At 52.0% G+C, this 10107-nt stretch overlaps 1 protein-coding gene across 4 annotated transcripts in view; it reads left to right on the top strand.

Moving 5' to 3' along the window:
• The first annotated feature begins 8499 nt into the window (after positions 1-8499).
• The window catches only part of Pdgfrb (platelet derived growth factor receptor beta), a 37923-nt gene continuing 36315 nt past the window's right edge, over positions 8500-10107 (top strand). For 2 of the 4 annotated variants that reach the window (XM_076912580.1, XM_076912582.1), the window contains exon 1: positions 8500-8925. The gene's annotated coding sequence lies outside the window, so the exon portion shown is untranslated. The remainder of the gene's footprint in view (positions 8926-10107) is intronic. The other 2 variants (XM_034517874.2, XM_076912581.1) reach the window with 1 other exon arrangement.

Below are 10107 nucleotides of genomic sequence, written 5' to 3'. Positions count from 1 at the left end.
GCTACTGTTTCCCTTATTGGCTCTCCAGAGAAATTCTCAAAGGTGTGGGCCAGGGGGTCTTCTGGGGACACCTTGGGAAACTTCACAAACTCTTGATGCCTACTTACCTTTCATTATCTTGTTGAGATGTTTCAAATATACACAGACACCGGGTTGCATCGTGAACCCACCAGGCAGCTTCCATAATTACCCGGTTTCCGGCACCTCTTTTTTATCTACTGCCTTTTTTTTTTTCTTCTCCTCTAAAGCATTTTCGGAACAATTTAAAAACAAATTCCAAGCTTCATGTCATTTTACCCCTACACATGTCAGCCCGCGTCTCTAAAATACAGGGACAAATTCCTGAGTATTTATCGTCTAATGCAGGTTATGTTCCGTGTACTCCAACTGATTGAAAAAAAAAAAAAAAAAAAAGCAACGTGATTTTGCAGCTGTCTTCATGACCCTCATTGGTTAAAGACGGGATCTCACTGGCATTTTAAATGTCCACGTGGTCTTTCCTACTCCATTGAAGACAGGCAGGCAGACATTCCACGGCTACCTGAGCAGGGAAGGGTGGTTGAAACTAGGAGGAGGGGGTATTGCTGAGGAGCTGGGGAGGGAATCAGGAAGGAAGGCTATGGGCCAGGGCGGAAAGTGTGCAGAGGAGTCCTCTAAGACTGGATCTCTCCTGCTCTAGGGCCATGAAATGTGCAGAATGTTCGATGCCTCAAAGCAAGGTGGGCACAGGTCTTGGCTATTAGACTTTCCTTCTCTTTACAGGGCCAGGCAGGGGAGTCAAAGCCATGCTGTACCCTGCTGGGGGAAGCAGTGCCAGATGAAAATTCCAGGTTGTTCCAAAAATGACCTAGAATTTCACAATGGTGGGATTTGGCTGAGCCCTGTGTGACTGCACAGATGATCTGCCCCTGATGGTGGCCTCCATCAGTCACATGTACACATAGCAGTGAGCCTATTGGTCCCCTTCCTGCTCAATGGATGGAAGCAGAGAGGACCAGGGAGGAAAGGGCAAAACTCCAGTTCATGCTTTCTAATGAAGGCTGCTTATAAGAGAGGAGAAGGTAGCTACTTGTCACCAATACAAATGACTGTGTGAGCACATAGATGTCACAGCAGGGGGGGAGGCACCACATCCTCAAGTCAGAAGATCCCTGGAGTCCTGGGTTCCAGTGAGGGCACAGCCAAGAGATACACCAGGAGGGCAGAGTTCTGCTCTCCGCCAGGGTAACCAGGCCTGTTCCTTACTGTGGAAGTGAAAGCCTGGCATGGAGGGCAGAGACCTGAGAAAGAGCTGCAGGGATGGAGTCTAACCTGGCTGTCCAGAATGAAGTGCTCACTGTAGGACCACCCAGCAGGAAGCAGGGCTTGTAGAGAGTGAGTTTACTGTCTAGGGAGATGTGCAAGGGATTGCTGGACATCTCCAATTGTATTCTGGGGAAAGCAGGAGATTGGTGGCCTCTTCTCCCCTGTATACCAGTTCTTGCCTAGTCAAGATGCTTGCCCTTTGGGATTAGAAATTTATTTGCTCACACATTCATCCCTTTGACATGTACAGACTGACCCACACAGCCATGCAGGTGCCATGTTCAGTAAGGAATGAAGTTCCGCCTTAGGGTGCCTTCAGTGTGAATTAAATGTTCACAGTGAGGGGGATGTCACTTCTTGGTTCTGGTCAGGAACCAAGCTAGAGAATTCTTGCAGAAGGAGTTGACACATCCGTCTGGGAGAGTGGACAAGGGCACTGTAGTCCAATGGTCAGTATCAACAGAGGCCTTAAGGGGCAAGGAATGTGTGCTCTCCTAAAACTGATAACCCAGTCCTGAGTGGGAAGCAGGAAGCCGATCTGAGAACCCACCCACCCACCCACCTACCTCTCCCAACCCTTGAGTCAGGAGAGGGAAGCTAGATAGGGATTCTGAGTGACAGACATAGCCAGGATTTGGTAGTGGCTTAGATATGGGTCAGGGTGGCAGGAGACCTTAGCAGAGAGAAGCACAGTCAGGAAACCCAGAAGCCTGGGGAGGCTGCTGCAGAGAGGTTCTCAATGCTGTACCCTCAAAGGGTGGACATACCCTCCTCTGCCCCCCACCCCACCCCACCCCACACTCTCTACAGGTGCTCCTGGGCTGCACTACCCTTTCTGGGTATTCATTACCTCTCTCTGAGATGGCACACTGGTTTGTGTCTGTAGCACTTCCATGTACTGAACAGGTGCTAAGAGTGACATCTCACATCAAGCATGTGTCACCTCCATTCACCCTCACCACCATTCAGGGAAATAGAGGCAATTGTTATCCTCATTTTTTTTTTCAGATTAACAAATGAGTTCAGAGAGGTAAAGTCACCTTCCTGGGGTCACATAGCAAATCAGTGACCTAGCTGAGAGTTGTTCTCCCCTCCAGAGATGGTTGACTGGTAAGCACAGAGAGTGACCCTGAGTGTGTGTCTGCCTCCCTACCTGACAACGTGTTAGCTGGATTTTGCTTAAGCAAATTGCTGGTTCCTCTTCCTTTTCAGGCATCTTCAGGAAAAGGAGCCTCTAGGCACCCTCACACCTAGGTGGATCCCCTGGTCAGAGGCTTTAGCATCAGAGACATGGTTTCCTCAGTTCCCTAACTAAAGGAATTATAACCTTACTTAAATCTGAGATTGTAGTGCCCTACACCTTCACCTCTGACTTGCCACCTGATCTTGAGCCCATGGACCCCAGGTTCACATGTGCCCTCTGGGACTGGCAGCCACAGACGGCAGCACCACTGGGCGGGGTGGGGGGCCCTGCCTATTCTGAAGCAGCCTCTTCCTTTTGGGCAGCCCCCTTATCTCTGGGCGTGGCTGTTTATTGGGCCCCTCCTTCTTCCCCCGCTTCCCCCAGGAAGCTCTCTCTCTCCCCGGGCTGCTTTCAGTCTCAGTCTCCTGGGGTGGGGTGCCCAGATGAAGGCCTCGTAAAGATAACTTGGTTTATGACCCTGGAAGAAAAAGGTCTGGGGCTCAGTTACTGCTGAAAATGGTTTTGCTTAAGAGAAGCCAGTGGGCACCAGGGCTAATGTCAGACCGGATCCCTAGCCTGCTGAGCCCCTCTCTAGACATCAGACCAAGGGGCCAGCCAAGCTCATCCTTCTCTGTGGCACTGGGCAGGTTAGCTCCCTTCTCGGGGTCCCTGGTTCACCTCAGAAGTGGGACTGGCTGTCCGAGTCTCAGAGGCAGAGATGAGTCTCGTCGACAGTAGTGTCCTCTGGAATCATTTTCGGCTTCCAGACAGGTCTGGCCACTTCTCCCGCCCCTCTAGAGGTGAGGTCGCCACCTGCTGGCCCTTTAGAGCATGACAGGAGAAATTAGTCCATATTGCCTTATCTCTGGTGACAGAGGCCACTAGGGTGGGAAACAGAGCCAGCCTCCTTCTCCAGACACCAGAGATCAAAGAAGACACCAGAACCAGGGCTCAGAACAAGCACAGAATGTCCTCCTCAGAAGGGGCCATGTGCCCAACGATGTGCAGACAGACAGGCCAGGGAAGGAAATATGCACCGAGACTCAGTGGTCAAAAGCGCGGAGAGAACCTAGAGGTTCCAACTCTGGTTCACAGCTGCCCACAAGCTCCTCAGGAACCCAGCCCAGCCTTAAACTCCACGCTATACCTCAGCTACCTGGTCTCATGCATGCTAAACGGCAGCGGCTTACTGGTCTCAGAATAAATAAAAGCTGGGCTCGCAAGAGCCCTCAAGCCTTTGCGCTGGCCCCCAGCTACCTCCTCCATCCCAGCATTCCTTCTCTCTTCTGATCTATCACTTCAAGGTCCTGCTAGCCTCAAAGAGTTCGCAAAGGTTTATCCCTTTGATTTCAACACTGTTCCCATTCTTGTCTCATTGGTGGCCTTTCAACCTCAGGTCTGAGCGGAAATATGTCTTCCCCAAAGGAGCTTCTACAGACCTGAGCAAGAACTCTCATCTGCTCAACTCAGTAATTTCTGTATCTCTTCCATTGTACCATCTACAAATTAGCGTTATTAATCTGTTGCTTCCTGGGTGTTTGCTTGTGAGCTCTGGGGAGTGGGTGGAAAGGCAGATCATATAGTAGGTGCTCAGTGAACTAACTTCCTTCAAGCAGATGCATGATGGGAGAAACAGGACAGTCTGAGAGTAGGGGTGAAAGACCTCATGGAAAACCTGTTGTGGGCCTTCAAGCAGGTTCTGTGCCCCCTTTTGGATCTTAAGAGCCAGTGTTCTCGCGAGGGAGAAACAATATCACCCTCAAGGATGCTACTGCTGTATTTCCCATATGGTAGGAGGAAGCGCCACAATGCCCTGTGGTCCGGGGGCACTGAGCTAGCATAGGAAAGGATGGTTGGGGGAGTGGGATAAGTATGAATGGACATGTCTTAAACTTCAAACCTCCTGTTTTCCTGGCGTGATTCGTTGGCTACAGCCTGGCTCAGTAAGAGGGTTCCCAAGAATCTCTGTTGAAGGTGACTCATGTCCCTGCTGCTCCCGACACAAGCTCCAAGTGTCATCATGCTGTGACTTCTAACCTAAGACTCTGGCTTTCCAGCTACAGGTAGAGGATCTCATGGTGTGCAGTAGGAAGGACGCTGGGCTAGAGTGAAGTGCCCTGCAGCTTGGGCACAGCCTAGCTAAGCCTTCCATTTCCCGAGCTTGTCCTGTAGACTGCTCTAGAGGCCGCCCTTCCGGACACCCCAGATGACTGTGCTAAGGTCTGGGATGTGTGCTGCTTCCTCACACCCCATGCCTGCCCTGGGAGCCTTCGGGGCAGCTCCAGGAGCGTGGGAGAGCCAGCTGTGGTGGCTGCTTGTGCTGAGCTGGTCCACAGGGACTTCTCCCATGGGGGCTCCCCTTCCGGGCCCTCAGCCCACACCCTACAGAGCCCTGCTTCCTGCTCTGACAGTGAAGGAGGTATTGGGGGTTACGCGCAGTCTGGACCCCTCCTCTAGGACAGAACACGGGTGTAAAACTCGGGGCCAAACCTTTGTTGCTATGGCATCTAGGCCCACCCTGAAGGATCATATGGTCGGGCATGAGCCATTCTGTCAATGACCCCTTACGTTGTCTATAAAGTGAGTGGGTAGAGGGGCCTCCCTTCAGCCCCGATCATGGACTCCTGTGACAGCAGCCCCAAGGAGTACCTGAGGCCCGGTTATCCTTTGTAGGACTCCTCTCGTTCTGCCTCTAGACTGGCACCAAAGCTGTATAAGTCTTGTACTCACGTCTCTCACAGCATGTGAGGTGAGCACACAAGCCATTATTTTAAAACCCCAAGGCTGCGGACATTCTGAGAGTCACACAGCTAAGAAGCAACTGCGTTTGGTTTGGAACCTCAGGCTTAGCACTCAGGTCTTTACCCAAGAAGTATACCATCAGTCTGTGTGGGTGAGAAGCATGACGCCCCAAAGCCTAGAGCCACCATCCACCATCCACCCTCAGCGGCTTTCCCTTCAGTGTCTGACCATAGCCAAACTGGTTCTCAGGATTGGTCATGAAGTGAGTGTGCTTGGTTTGTTCTGTCCAAGTGGGACTGGGTGCTATGCTCGACATCCCAGCATGGTGATGCTACCTGTTCCCCGCAGACTGCTGAAGAAGCTGCGGTTGCAGGCCTGGCCCTGACTTACCTGTTTTCTAGAGCAGGAAACAGGCTGAGGCAGCTCAGGGACTCATTCAAGATCTTCCAGCTTCTAATAGAGAGGCTGGCATCGGAACCCAACTTTAGTCTCTAGGTCCCAAATCTACCCTCAGTGGTAACAGTTGAGTCTCAGGATCCAGGCCTTTGAGAGTGCTCCATGGTACTCTATGTAGTTCTGTATCGCTTGCATCCCATCAGGGGGAGGAGAAATAGCTCCTGTGCCCGCCAAGGGTTAACGGTGGTAGAGCTAAGTGGTTCCAGATGGGCCAGCGGATGGCTGGGCTGGCCGGAAACGGCAGCCCCCAGCGTCTCCCATGGATTGGCCACCTCCACTCCTCCCCTCTGTGCTGCATCCTTGGCCCCAGCTGTCCCCTGCCCCAGGGCCTGCCAGTTTCCTTTCCCTAGGTCACACCCAAAATCCTTGTGCAGCAGACCCCCAGCTAAGAAACTGAGGTTCAGATAGGATAGGAGCCCATACAATGACTCTATGAAATTCCAGGGCCGGGTGTTCTCACTTCTTTTGGGACTATGGAGTGGACACCCTCTCTTGCTTCTTACAAGCTATCCTGGTCACTGCAATTGATCTGAGGGTTCAGAGAAGCACAGTCAAATGAAATTCTGGGGACACAGTTCCCCTCCCCACACACCTCTTTCTGTTTTGTGGTTTGCGGCTCAAACCCAGGGAGTTGCCTTTGTACAAGAAATCTTGTGTAGGCTTGACCCAGTGACCCCGTGACCTTTGGCATCATTCATGCTCCTCTATGACCCCTGGGTCAAGCACTCCACCTAGAGATTCATTACCTTACATGGCCCAGGCCAGTCCGAGTTCCATCTTCTGCACAGTCCTGCCCAGAACTTTGCTAAGTAATTGCTAAGGAGACGAGACAGAGAGACGAACAAGATGAATAATGGAATCTTCGACACGCCTGATTTCTGAGACCTTGGTGGGACTGGAGAAGAGGAGGGTGTGGGCACAGATGATAGGGTGTAAAGAGGGCAGAACCTAGCTGTTCCTAATCTGGGATACCACTTCTCAAAACCCTGAAATCCAGCTTCCCTGGAAGTTGGGGTGGATGGTTTCACTAGAGTCTAACAATCCTTTTGAAAGGATACCCAATGGGGCTTTGAGGGCTAGGCACCTAAAACCAGAGAGTGGGATCTAGGGATGCGAAAGTGAAAGAGAACCAGACAGGACCTCTGTGGAGAGGGGCAGGAGTGGACAGAAACACAATGGGCAGAACCTAGCTCAGCAGCTAAGCTGGATAAGCTATGGGGAAGGCGGGGCAGGGCACCTGCCCCTGTCTCTGTCTCTGCGAGTATGGTTCCAGACAACCTAGCTCCACCTTCGTTGTTGCTGTGTGAGCTCAGGAAACTCACTGAACTTGTGCCTCAGTTTCTCTGCTATAAAACAGGGAAAGGAATCCCTTCCTGCTTCCTCAGGAGTTTTAAGATGCTAAAGGGGTTATGTCTGAGAACGAACGTGAGGTAATGTGCTGGATGACCTCAGGCAATCATGGTCTTTCTCTAGGCCACTTACCTCTGGGCCTTTGTTTCTTCTAGAAAACCAAACAAAACAAAAACAAGACTGGTATTATCCTTCTTGGGAGAGTTTCAAGAACCCCAGGCCAGACACCAGGCTCAGCCACTGCTGCCTGGACAGTCCAGTGAGAAATATGACAATGAAGAAGAGAGTGTTTGTATCTCAGTGTGGTCACACTGGGAAGAGATGGGAACTGTTGTCCTAGGTCCTGTCTGTGGTATTAACAAGAGCTGAAGGGGACAAATCTAGAGCAGGGACCAAGAAGAAAGAGTACATAAGCCAGGCTGTCTCCCATCATTCTGTGGTCTGGCTCATGGCGATCACAGGTCTGGTTCAGTGAGGTCCTGTTGGCTCCTGGAAGGTGCCACGGCTTGAGAGGGGAATTCAGTTCCCATCATCCTTAGGTTCCTGGAATGATCTGCCTGTAAATCTTGCTGTTTCAGAAATCCAAGAATATACTGTTTTTACACAGGGTCTCCCTGTAGAGCTAAGAGCCATCTTCTGGTGTGCCTATCTGGGATCACAGGCAGGCACCACCAGTCTCAGCTTCTTAGTGGATTTTTTTAGTTTGCAGTGAGTATTTAGGCAGATACTCCTTTGATCTGCACTCATCTGTGTGCAGGGATGAACAGGAATCAGACCCAAAGTTTAAGGTAGCAAGGGAGAAGGCTCCAGGCCCAGGTGAAGAGTTAAGACTCAGCAGTTAGCAGTGTTTAAGGTCCAAGGACCAAGTGCTGTCAGTCCTGGGTCTTTCTCAAGTGCGTCATCAGCCACTCCTTTCCTGGGGACCTGCTTATCTGGGAATGTCTCTCCAACTCAGGTGGTCTCTTACTACAGAGTCCCAGCACCCAGTACAGTTTCTCAGATGTTCAGTGAGGGAATGCTGGGTTCACTACACAAATTATCAGCGCTGCCTTTACAGATGGAGAAACTGAGGCACAGAGAACACACGCACACGCGCGCGCGCGCGCACACACTCCCACCCCAGGTGCCACGGTGAAGGGAGGCTCCATTTGTCAGGCATCAGGCAAGTGGGGCAGGCCACTCTAATAAAAGTGACTCAGTGGCTGGCGTGGGCAGCGGAATTTCTAAACATCCTGAACGAGCCGGTGAAGGGAGGGAGCAGAGGGAAAGGAGGAAGAAAAACAAGAAACTTCGGGGAAAAGAAAGAGAGAGAGAGAGAGAAAAAAGCCCTGAAATTGAAAACAGACACACGCGTCCACCCTCCTTGCTCCACTGCTCCCCCCGCCCCCCCCCCCGCCTTCCCTAAGCTTAGCCAATCAGAATCGGCTCTGCAGCCTTTCCCCCAAAGTGTGTGGTGGTGGTGGTGGTGGGGCACGTAAAGTCCACAGTGGTGTGAGCTCTGGGGCCCGTCTGTGGCCACAGTCCCGGCTACCCTATCTGGGACCTAGGATTGCTCTGGGAGTAACTTTGGGAAAAGAGGAGAAAAGAGAGGGAGTCCAGAACCAGAGCGGGGGCCCAGACTAGTCGTCAGTCTCCTGCCTGCCAGCTAGACCTAGGGCGGCCCCTCAGGCTGCTCTGCTCCTCCCAGAGGATGCTTTTGGAGTGAGGAGGGGCCGGGCTGCTCCTCACCCCTGAACACCCTCTCCATTCCCCTGATTCTCCCAGGGCTTTCCGCAATCGGGCCAGCCCTTCTACTGCTGTCCGTTTTGGGTCCAGCAAAATAACAGAAGACAGCGAGGAGGACTTCCTGGAGGGGGTGATAACACACATCAGAAGCCGTCTGTACCCGGGTAAGTCCAAGGAGGAAAAACCTCATCCCTTCTTTGGTCCCTCGTTTCTAGCTCGTGCCTCTTTGTGCAGAGGAAAAAAAAAAAAAAAGAAGGAAAGAAAAGAAAAAAATATGACAAACTTAGACGGTAGGAGGGTAGGAGGCAGGGACTCCCTTTGACAGCAGGGTCGTCCCTCCATCCTCCATGGGTGGGTACTGCTCCCTCAATCCTGCTGCCTACCCAATCTCTTCAGACACCTCCAGAGCTTTCTGGGTGCCAATTGAACAGGACCTCCAAGGCACAGCAAAGTCTGTGGGGGATGGGAAAAGGTAGCAGGGGCAAGGGAGGAGAATCCAGAGGTAGCCAGCAGCTTTTGCAGAAGCCAGGACCTTAGGATCCTAGCCCCTGTCCCTTGGACCAAGTCTTGTGCCTAAGACTAAGTCTGGCCACAGGCCAGTCAACCGCCAGGCCGACTTTGGAGATTTTAAATAGATTTGCAAATTTTCCAGATTCCTAAGACGTCCTTCCAAACCCCTAGCCACTGAGAAAATTCTGGGTCTCAAAGTTCTGGATGGAGGGAAGTTTACAAGCCCGCCTAGTGGCCATGTGTCTGGGGTGGGGCTAGTTCCGGGCTGTCAGATCTGGGGGCTCCTCTGTGAGGAAGGATTGTAGCTGGTTTCCTTCTGTCACAGTCCGTCTCCCTATTTGTTCTCTGCCTTGACCCTCGGCTCCTTCTCCACTCTACCCTAAAATCTGAACTGAATCTGATGGCACTTTCCTCTTGCCCGGATCTCTCTGTTTCTTCCCAGTGTCTATGGACTGGGAAGCCCCACCTCCTCACTACAGAAGGACCAAAACCCAGCCAGCACTCTGAATGTCTCCTGTGATGCTCACCTGCTTCCACAGGCAGGGATGATTTCTTCCCCTGTGTTGATGTGACAGACACCTAACTGTAGCCACAACCCAGTAGCAGGGCTGAGGTGATTGTAAGCTTCCTCTACCCCACCACCCCAGACAGACCTGGGCCCTTGGTTCCAGCCTGGTTTCTTACTTCCAGATGGTTAGATTCCAGCATTTGTGAAAGGAATTTTCACCACCCTGCCTGGAGGCATTTGCCCTCCCCTCCGTCCCCCTTGGAATGTTCCTCATCATCACTTCCCTCTCCTGGGCCCTCCAACCATATCTCTTCCAGGCAGCCCTCCC

This window comes from Arvicanthis niloticus, chromosome 14, assembly GCF_011762505.2.
Source record: "Arvicanthis niloticus isolate mArvNil1 chromosome 14, mArvNil1.pat.X, whole genome shotgun sequence".
Lineage (NCBI taxonomy): Eukaryota > Metazoa > Chordata > Mammalia > Rodentia > Muridae > Arvicanthis > Arvicanthis niloticus.
This window is presented reverse-complemented; position numbering and strand designations above follow the sequence as displayed.